At 50.0% G+C, this 7487-nt stretch overlaps 1 protein-coding gene across 1 annotated transcript in view; it reads right to left on the bottom strand.

Annotated features, from left to right (window-relative positions):
* The window catches only part of LOC128272331 (protein roadkill), a 76634-nt gene that overhangs the window by 33898 nt on the left and 35249 nt on the right, over window positions 1-7487 (bottom strand). The gene's annotated exons all lie outside the window — the stretch shown is intronic.

Below are 7487 nucleotides of genomic sequence, written 5' to 3'. Positions count from 1 at the left end.
CTGCCAGCCCCCGGGCCACCACGAGGCGGCTGGCATAATTCATTAGTCTAATGTTGTTTCGCTTCGGATATTTAGAAACTACAGTCCTTTCCAATCGCTGTCGGGGGCTTTCCCGCGATCGGACGCCTGTTCCTGTTGTTGCCGCCGTCGCCTACTCCTTGCCTACACACACACACGCGCTCTATGACGTGTTTGTCATAAAACGCAAACGCCACGTCTGGAAAATGTGACAGTTCCACTCTCCTGTAATCCTTTTGTGGCGATGGTCTTTTTTAGACCAAGCTGGTCTCGGTTCTCGGCACTGTTTGTTAGGTTGCAAATGTCGTCTCAAGCGAAAGAATCCGGAAAAGTGGTGGCCAAAACAGCGGGCCCTACAACGGTGTCGTGTTTGAAGAGCGAACCTCCGATGAAAATGCGAGCCGTCACATTTGTGCAAAAACAAAACTTTCTAAAATTCAACCTAACCCTGCCACAACAACAGCTCCACAGCAAGTTCGTGGTTTTCACGTGCTTTGAAGCCAGGTCTCCCTGGTGCTTTCACTATCGCACAACCCTTTAATTTGTTGGCTGTATGTTGGCGTTTGTTGGACGCAAATCCTTGTTCGCCGTTAGTGAAACGGTTTAGCGTTGCGTTGCCGACTTGAACGGAGCACTGAGATTGAGGTCGATTCGGTCGAAGCTAGACGCCGCGCTGGCTGTTACATAAATTAACAACATAACCATCCCTTCATGAAACATAACTTCAGTACAATTCACGTTTCATCAAGTAATTTGGGGCGGTTTTAAGTAAACTGATAGAACCGCCTCTCAGCTGAACACATAAATATATGTGTGTTAAACTTTTTTCAAACGCAACATGTGGTGCCACCTTTTAGCAGCAGCAGCTCAAGTGTGGCGACAAATCGGTGCATGGGTCGCGCAATGTAAAAATAACTGAACTGAAGCAAATTGGATTGCTCGGTTTGGTTGCTCGGCCACCACTGTCGGTCGGTTTTGGGTGTACCGACTTCAGACGTGGCCACCGCTGCACTTTCTTCATTCGCCGCAACAAACCACGGCTCTTCGTTCGTGCGTTCGTCCACAGCTACTGTGCCACATTCCTCATTCGATATTTCTCGATATGCTGTCGTCTGTTTTCTGCTGCTGGTCTATGTGTGGCGCGAGTGACGATTCCGGTCGGTTGAAGACATTTCCCGCTGCGAGAAGATCCTGCCTTCTACAGCCAGCCCCTTTAGAACTTCCACACGTAACTACCACACTTGGCATCCATCCATCCTCACGGTGCACTCAAGCCGAAGCCTTCAAAAAATTGCTTAGGAATATGTTTATAAAACGCTCCATATACATATCTAATGAACGGTGGTGCCACAGAATTTGTTTATGTTTCCTCTTCCTGCTCGAGCAAGGCGTTCAATTTGCTGCCATGCTACTGTTTTCGTCACCACCAGGGGTGCCTATCAGTTGTTGGCGCTCAAGTACGTTCTGCTCCGACACACTCGACGGTCGACGGAATCAAAACCGCAGTGGCTAACCGCCAACGTTAGCTGTTGCCGCTGCTGCGCTTCCGCATCTGCATTTAGGATTAACCGCCCGAACCGATGGCACCGACCACAACGGACGGCTGAGGAGAGGACCAAGTTAAGCATATTCCGATGGTTTTTGGACGAGAGAGCGACTACAGAACCGTGCTCGGAATCTCGGTTGCCCACTTCTGACAATACTGACACACATTTTACTGGGTATTGAGTGTTTTTTCCCATAGACCTATAAGGGTGTATGTTGACGTCTGTTGCTTGTCGTTGTCCTACAATGAGAAACCATAATCACGAAAGTGTATGAATCAGGTTTCAATTGTAACAATGACTTTTTGTAAACTTCTGCTGTCATGCTATGACATTCCGGTGACGTTTCGTCTGCCTGAAAAGCGCGGAGAAAATTATAATTTGCTCTTGGCTTGCTTGGATTGCTGATTGAACAGTTATCGCGTCTTCTTCTTTGAAGATTGCTAAGTTCTTTTTGGAAACCACTTGAAGCTCCACTAACGCGCCAAACTGTACTTCCAAACCGAAAAGCAGAAAAACTAACATTCCTTTCGGGGTCCTAACCTAACGAGCCCCGCTGGAGAAAAGTATGCATCCTAGCTCCGTGTACAGCCCTGGGGAAAAATAAAATAAATAAATTGTAACAAATAAACAAACCCGCTGTGGCATACCACTGAGCGGTGCGGGGTGCGGTGCGACCGATATTGCTGTGAAAGTAAGCTGGCTGCAAGGTTATGACGTTTACAAACACACACGTGTCGCGTTGCGTAAATCGGGTACCCTGGGCGGAATACTCGCCGATTTCCCGGCCACCAAACAGGAGCTGGAGCTGCGGGAAATGCGGCCCCAGTGTGTGTTGTCCAAAAGCCTTCAACATTGTATTATGGGGAAATGATACTAGCGACGATCTATTAGGCGCCAACGAGCGAACGCGGTGCCGTTGGTGGAGAATGGACAGCAAATAATCCAATTTATGCTATATCAAGTAAGCTGATATATTCTGTCACTGATTAAAACTTGGACGAAAAGAGCAGGAATTCAGCACTAGAAACGTCAAAGACCTGTTGGGAATCGCAATCCCACGCTCAATTTGCAACGCCAGTGGTTTGTAAAATACCCTCTCAAGCAAAGCGCCTTTCGAACGGGCTGCCCAAAAGAGATTAATGTCGTCGATTGACGGGATGGAATCCGCCATTCGGCGCCATCGAGATCCGACTGCTTTCTTGTGATTGCGCATCGTGGCCGTGCTTGGTTTTGGTCCGGTTTCTCGACCTGTAACTGCGGAAGTCACAAGACGGTCGTTTGAATTGATAACTATTTTCACCGACAGCCCACCGTGTGACCCACATTATATACAGAACAACTGGTCGATGCTTGCCACTGGGGCGGCCACTGGGGCGCTTTCAACGGAGGGGTCTCCATTTGCGCCGCCGCCTGTGCCCCCTGTGCTGGATGCGAATGGAGTGGAGGGTTGATAAAAAGTAAACCAGAACTCGGCCAACTTCGTCACACACCGCAACCACCACCGGCAGGAGGTCTCACACCACATCCAGCACACAGCGCAGCGAAATCGCACACCAAAACGGGAGCGCCGCGAGAGCGACACGGATGCATCGTCGGCACCACCCCCCGGAGGCTGTCAACCGCGGATAGTAAACAAAAACAAACCAAGTGTCATTCTCTAGGTCTGGGCAACGTTTGCTCAAAATGGACATCTTGGTGTGCTCGTTGTTGTGTAATAACTACGAAAAAGGTCATTAATTTGGCGGGTGGAGTTTTGTAGAATCAATTTTCAAACGTCACCAATCGCGGATGACTTTCAACCTGAGCGCACAACCCCGTTGGTCAAAACTAGCACTCGTGGCCACCCCAAAATTGGGTGGCACAAGGAAAAGCCCCCTAGCCCCCCGTTAACGCTCGACAACATTTCTTCATTACCGTTCATTAACACTCATCAAACATTTGTCATCTGCTCCTCCGTTGGTGACCTCAAAAAATCATCTTTTTTATTAGGGGGTTTCTGTGTTGGTCTATGGTGGGGTGGGGAATGGGCGGGCGGCGGTGGCCAGTATCTTTTTAGGTCAGTGATCGTATTCGGGCGGAGCAGCAGCATCGCTCCAAGGCGAGAGGAAAAATGGTGAATAAAAAATGAACGTCAATATATCGTGTCGGCCAAAAACGGGCCGGCCGCGGTTTGTTTTATCACTTCTATTAACGAAACTAGATCACCTAGATCGGGCGAGGAGTACGCGAACCGAGGGGAAAAGAAAACACATTGCCCGTCTGTCTGGTACACACAGCGCAGCCTCACGGGGAAGGTTATCATCGCCCCGCCGCGACGTGCGCGAGACGCAAGACCTTCGCTAACGGTGTTAACGAAATCAAATAAATGTGTGCGCCATTTTTCAGTGCCACACACGCGCTCTGCTCGAGAACGCAATGAGTGTGCCTCCTCCTAACGGCGTCTCATGATCTCGAACCTCCCGAAAAACCCTTGGATGCACAACGGTAGCGAAGTAGCGATCGAATTTCAAAACATTGGCACCCAACGGTCGTTTCAAATCGCCCCAGTGGTGTTTACTGTGCAATCCAACCAGTCGGTGGGAATTTTGTCCCACCGGATCCCGCAGATACACCCACCGTGCCGATTGTGGAAGGCCCACTCACGGCCCGTTGGGCGATAAAAATGGTGACCCATCGCCACTACGGCGTTGCGCTCCGAAGTGGTTTTGGGAAGAAGAAGGCGAGGTTTAATATAGTTACACGGGCTATAAACGGACGGAAATAGGTCGCCCGCGCTCCGGCGCAGGTTAGAAGTCGCAAAGTACCTACCCAGCCGGCGGTGGATGCTGCTTCGGGCCGCGTCGACACGTTCTAAACTTTGCGGAACGCGGATGCTGCAGTCGCCGCATGGTCACGCGAATGCGCTGATGAATTAATGTGTGAGTGACGCTCAAGCTCAAGACGTTTTCGTTCCGGAATCCGGGTTTCGGTCCGGTGACAGCTAATTTGGTTTCATTTAAGTATGCTGCAGTCTTTACTCTTTTATGCGATTCTCATACTTATGTAATTCTTGTGCGGGCAATTAATGGAGCTTCCGGATTTCGCTATCTCGTGGTGAGCACACTTGAGGTTCGTTTCACACCCAACTGCGGACGTCATAAACGTTTCGTCGGCTGGGTAAAGAGTGCGAACTTAGGATTATCGATCGATCAGATTTTATTACTCCTTCCGTGAGCACACGTGGTCATCGACTGATCTTTTGAGGAGTGCAATTTTGAAATGATTCAGCAGCTTGCGTTTAAAGTGGGTCTTAGATTGTTGGCGTTTGAACCGATTTACAAACTGCAAGTATATTTATTGGCAAGCCCTTTACGATTTGTGTTCAATATTTTTCAGTATAGTTTTCCATCGGGATCAGGAACTATCTCAATTCGGCTGTAGAAGGCGTTCCTTTTTTCTAATAATCCCTTGTGAACTTCTTTCTAAATATCCTCTTTTTCATTTCTATACTTACAGGTAAGACAACATGGCATGAATTGAAGCCAGTTTCTACTCCAGCCTCAAAGACGAACAAACTTATATTTGTGAGTAGTGTTTCGCTGCAACAGCCTCGACCGTACTAAATTTTATTGCACCTTCTGAGTGATCGAATTTGCTATTTCCATACCCCATTACGGTTCTTGAAGCATTGGTTGAAACATTTTCTCGCTGTCCTCCAAAAGCGGACCATTGATGCGCGGTGTTCGTAGAAGTCTACTGCCATTGCCAGACCAACCGTGGCTATGGGTCGCGTTCGCTCTGCTGAGTGTGACCAGAAGAATTAATCCTTCCGTTTGCAAACTGAACCAAGTCCTGTGCAATCAAGAGACCATCAGGTAGCAAAACGAAAGGTAGCAAAACGCCGTACCATTCTCGTTTTTCTACCAGCCCGAGGGGGAAGGTTCCCTTGCCCTGGGTTGAAGAAATGACCTCCAGATTGAGGTTTCTGTTTCACTGCTAAAAGCCTTCGCAAAAGGGCACCGTTTGCTGCCAATGGACGCCCGCCGAGGTAATTTTGTGGTTTGTTTTGCTGCTGCTGCTGTGTTTGCGTCGAGACCTCGCAGGACCTCGCAGGACCGGACGCGTCTTTTCGTGGGTATTGGTATACTTATTAATTTTCCTTTTCCAGGTTTATGTTTTCGCCCGGAGTTGCGCACCGGGCCCTCTGTTGACCTCAACAAAATCAGCAAGAGATCGTAAAGATTGAACCTAATGGAAGGCCAGACCTTCGCATCAAGGTCTTCCGAAAACGAAAAGAACATCACAGAGAGAGAGAAAGAGTCCGTCGTTCATAAAGGAGTTCTAGGGCACGGGCATTTTGTAGCTATGCGATCGACATCTAGATCCGTCCTGTACCTTATTAGTTTCCATGTTCACGGTAATTTGTTGCCAGAATTCGAGCTGGCTCGGCTGTTCCGCATGTCGTTATCAGCTACTATACCTAGCATCCGGAAACCACATCGGCGTCGCATGCCTATGGTCCGGAACGGAACCCCCGCGCTGGCATCGAATTCATATCGTAGTTTGTCAGATGTTCTGCGATCCTTCTGACGCTCTCGTGTCGAATCGGAAGATCTGTACCCAGACAAATAGAGAGCGAGAGACACGGTGGTCTCTTCTTGGTGGGCGACCTTCTTCACAGCACCGTGACCGAGTACCGTACGGCACTTACCACACACAACCCGGGCCCGGGCAGCGGAAAGGATCGCCACCATGTGTGTGACCAGCGTTTCCCACAGACCCTGACGGGCGTGGGCTCTCTTTCTCTCCAGTGGTCCAGGGAGCTGTGGGCTTGGATTCGACCCACGGATTCGTTCAAGTTCGTCAAACCACACACAGACACAGACTTCCCCTGCCTGTCTTCTTTTCACCCGCACGCGGCATAGGCTACCTACAGCAGAGTGTCCATAAAGAAGAGACCCAGGAAAGAGGAGCTGCGAGGTCTCCGCCGAGAAGCATCTCGTATCGCGGGTTCTTCCGTTCTCATGTTTCCCTCGAGAGGCCTTCATTGCCTGTGTTTCGGGCGGCGGCGTAGGCAGACGGGCACTGTGTCACTGCAAACGATCCTTGGGTTCGATCCTTTCACGTGACACTCCTCGATCGACGTGGAGTGCGTTTCAGTGCCTCACGGAGCTTGCCCCGTACCACATTGTGTCGTGCGTGACGTGAACTGTGCGTGGATACCTCTGGACTCTGGATGGCTCTCGGTTCGGCTGTGTCAATCTTCCTTCCAGGAGCACACGCCCTACGTCTGCGATTGATACGCCACAAGGTCGAGAGAAGTTGTTGGCCAAACGCGCGAATTTAACGGCCGTGTATCGGCCGCTCGGTGTTCCGTGATAACTCCCTGTTCTGTTAGCAACAACAGAGTGGCGAGAAGCAAGTTGATAGGGCGCGCAATCTGGTGAAGTCCAAGGGCATCCGTGGCCGGACCGGGCAAAATTGGTGGTGACCAACCGAGGTGTGTTTTTCTTTCTTTTTGGCGTACCCCGCGTGCCGCACACAAGCATTTCCTTCTCATCGTTCCTCCCTGCACCGAAATTTGTTGACAGTACGTGACCACGGGCCGAGGTTTCCGGTCGGTGAGTTGGCTGTTCCACCGCCCGTCAGTGTCGGGAACACTTTTTGTGCGTTTACGATAAGATTAAGAAACAATCAACATTTCCACTAGTGTGTGTGTGCTTGTTGCGGAGTGAAGAAAACAGTGCAAACGTTGATGCGCCTCTCAGTGGCCAGCGGTCCAAAGACCAACGGTCTACAGTGCCTGAACCACCACCAAACTCTGCCAGCGGAGAGCAACATAAAATGGTGTGGTGGTAAAAAGTCATCTTTTTTGTGCTGTTAAACCATTTCTCCGACGCGCTCGGTGTGTTTGGCTTCCGTGACACGACCAGCGGATGCATC

Source organism: Anopheles cruzii, chromosome 3, assembly GCF_943734635.1.
Source record: "Anopheles cruzii chromosome 3, idAnoCruzAS_RS32_06, whole genome shotgun sequence".
NCBI lineage: Eukaryota > Metazoa > Arthropoda > Insecta > Diptera > Culicidae > Anopheles > Anopheles cruzii.
The sequence above is the reverse complement of the archived record's forward strand: the minus strand, read 5'-3'. Positions and strand labels throughout refer to the sequence as shown.